The 2,500-nt window shown below is 38.8% G+C and overlaps 2 protein-coding genes across 4 annotated transcripts in view; both read right to left on the bottom strand.

The window, feature by feature from the left end:
* Nucleotides 1-2,500, bottom strand: part of LOC138042467 (uncharacterized) — a 244,564-nt gene that overhangs the window by 44,602 nt on the left and 197,462 nt on the right. The window lies entirely within an intron of this gene.
* The window catches only part of LOC138042468 (uncharacterized), a 67,701-nt gene that overhangs the window by 32,929 nt on the left and 32,272 nt on the right, over nt 1-2,500 (bottom strand). The window lies entirely within an intron of this gene.

Genomic DNA, 2,500 nt, shown 5'->3' with positions numbered 1-2,500 from the left:
ATATTCACATTGTACAGTACGGGCGAAGTATCATGACAGGACGTTGTCGTCAAAACCTTAAAATTGTTTTTTTTCAAACTGTTGTTTTGCAGAGTACGGCGAGAAACGTATGAAAATGTGTGCCGCTATTTCATCTCGACCATTCAGTTTTCCTTCCTAAAGCAATAAAATTATTGTTTTTGGTCTTGTCGCTGCCGTAGCCACGATCGTTTCTTAACTTCCTTTTTATTGAAATTAACAAAAAAAACGCCGCAATGGTAGCGGCAGTGTGGCGCGAACTCTTCCTGAGTTCGATTCCGCGGCCGGAACAGTCACTCAGAGTCTTAAAGTGACTAAAGCGTAAATGCTGTTGTGGTCAGCTTCAATGCCAACTAATCCCGAAGCCAGCCATAACTTAGGAAACTGTCAGAGCAGCAAAGATTGTGAAAAACGGCAAAGATGTTTTAAAACTGATTTACTCGTACGATGGAAACATAAGTACAACCAACAGGCATATAAGGCAAGGCAAGACAGGGACAGAACACACTCGAAGGCAACCCGAAGGTTCCTTTTCCGATGGCTTCTACCGTTTTTACGTTAGGGGTGGAGTGAGCGGTTACCAAATACCATAAGAGTCGTGCATATTCCTTTAAAAACGGGAGTGCCAAATAAACATCCGACCGGAAATCGAATATTCGGAATCATATTTTTTGGATTGAAACCGGCGGAAAATGCAGAAAGGAAAAACTGTCCAAACCGTTTTCCACCTGAACACGGAAAGCGTCGACTCTTAAGAACTTTACTTGACGTAGTATGGCCGTGCAGCCACGTCGAGCCACAGAGAGGCGCGAAAAATTAAACCACTTTTATGTTTAGGTGTCCTAATACAAGAAGTAAACCTGCCTTGAGCCTGCGACCCAATCTAAAACCAGTACCTGGTCAGCGGTCAACTTCAAAAAAAAAACAGCTGCCCTCGGTGAGCTCTAAACTTAAGCCCGCAATATGACCACGTGATACTGGTCAGCGAATACCTTGTTTTGACAGGTGTCAATTAAACAAAACAATAACAAAGATTTACGCTGTAAGCGGCCGCCGTGCTGTGCGTATTGATAATTAGGTTATTGATAATCAGGTTATTGATAATCAGGTTATTATTAGGTTATTGATAATCATATTGTTTCTCCATATTATTATTACTATGACAATTGTTTTTATTACTATGTCTTGCCGACACTTTTTTACTTGTAAATACATTTTTATTAATACTACACGTTTTTTTTAATATAGCTTTTATTGTAATAAGTAGTATATTTATTGTAATTTTATATCTGGAAATAAAGTTTATTATTTTCATTATTATTATTATTATTATTATTATTATTAAATTATTCGGCAACTTCGTCGTGCGTACGCGCCCACGAGAAATACCGCTAGCCATGATTACCATGAGAAAAGCAACTCATGGGTTCCTATGATTTTAGTGCTCCTGGAGCTCTGCTCAGGTCTTTAGGGACCTTTAGATCGAAGGACAAGGACGATTACGAGTACTAGTTTTTCGTACTGAGCATGGGTGTAATGTTTGGAGGCCGATGTTTTTCGAAGTGCGTATGCTCAGAACGGAAAACTCTTACTCGAAGTAGTAGTAGTACTCGTCCTCAGATCTAAAGGTCCTTAGCTTATGAGGGAGTTTAAGAAACGACGACCTTAACATCATTGGTTAAAGTATTGCTGTACTCTGGATAACAACAACGTTAAATCCCCAAATTTGAGATTTTAATGAAAACGTGAGCGTCCAAATGCGAATCTTTCATTTTATATTTATACTTCGAAACCACTCGTATAAATTCAATTTTAGGATAATTCACACACATACTGAGTACGACGTGAACGAAATGCAATAACCGCGAAAGACTTAGGATTGTGCAAAGCTACATTTTGAAGTGACGTTTTCGTCGTCGTCGCCGTAGCAAATCTTAAGTGCCTCGTAATGCCGGCTTTAAATCCAGGAGTCATATCATAATTTAATGGAATACGATCGTCCGGATGAGTGTAGGCCTAAGAAGGACTGTTTTGGGTGACAATGATCCATGTTTCCACAACCTGAGTGGAAGTCATCTCCTCTGCAGAGCCAAACAAAACTTGTCAAAACGTTCATCAATGTCATCCAAAACAGTCCTTCTCAGGACCACACTCACCAGGACGATCGTACTTCCCTAAGTTATGCAAACGTATTTTGTTAAAATTATCAGCTCATGCACACATCGAGACAAAAAAGTTGCAAAATTGACCTTTACGTATAGTATGCGCTCGTTTTCCGTTTTCATTCCGACGAAAATCCGAAAAGGCACAAATGCTCTAAAATCTGAGTTAGCGTATTTCTCGTGTGCTAATTCTCACGTCATATCTGTAAATTAGACTTAAATTAAATATTTTTCTCAAAGATTGAAAGGAGAGTTTTCTTTTTAATCCAAAAAAATGTTAATTTGTTTTCAACATTTTATGAGTGTTAGAGGTTCCCTTT

The sequence above is a fragment of the Montipora capricornis genome, chromosome 3, assembly GCF_036669925.1.
Source record: "Montipora capricornis isolate CH-2021 chromosome 3, ASM3666992v2, whole genome shotgun sequence".
NCBI lineage: Eukaryota > Metazoa > Cnidaria > Anthozoa > Scleractinia > Acroporidae > Montipora > Montipora capricornis.
This window is presented reverse-complemented; position numbering and strand designations above follow the sequence as displayed.